The sequence below is a fragment of the Octopus bimaculoides genome, chromosome 28 (assembly GCF_001194135.2).
Source record: "Octopus bimaculoides isolate UCB-OBI-ISO-001 chromosome 28, ASM119413v2, whole genome shotgun sequence".
Lineage (NCBI taxonomy): Eukaryota > Metazoa > Mollusca > Cephalopoda > Octopoda > Octopodidae > Octopus > Octopus bimaculoides.
Genome location: NC_069008.1, coordinates 17,199,731 through 17,200,346, shown reverse-complemented (window position 1 = coordinate 17,200,346; position 616 = coordinate 17,199,731).

Below are 616 nucleotides of genomic sequence, written 5' to 3'. Positions count from 1 at the left end.
TCTTCAAAGGCGGTGCTCCAGCATTGCCACTGTCAACTGACTGAAACAAGTAAAAGAATAAAAGAATAGTCTGCACTCGTATATCTCTCAATAGAATGAGTAGACTATTCTAAGTGTACAGTATTATATAGTCATTACGGCCATTGTTTGTTCCCATTCATTAGTCTGCGGCCATGCTTGTACATCGCCCTGATGAATTTTTAGTCGAATGTATCACGCTTCCCTACACATTTTAAGAGCCTGGTACTTATTATATCGTCCCCGTTTTGCCGAACTGCTACCTTTACAGAGACGTAAACACACCAGCACTGGTTGTCAAGCGGTGGTAGTACGACAAATACAGACAGAAAGATACACACACACACACACATATACACAGCTAAATATATATATATACATATATGCGACGGGCTTTATATATATATATATATGTGTGTGTGTGTGTGTGTACCGCCCGGGGCGGCCCCCAAACCCCATAAAAAACATATATTGCCTGTAGCAGACCCAAAAGTCGTGCATTTCCAGTATTTTTTAATATATATATATATATATAATATCTGGAATTAACGTATACCATATTATTTCAGTATAATCTATTCTGGCTTGTAACCTACAA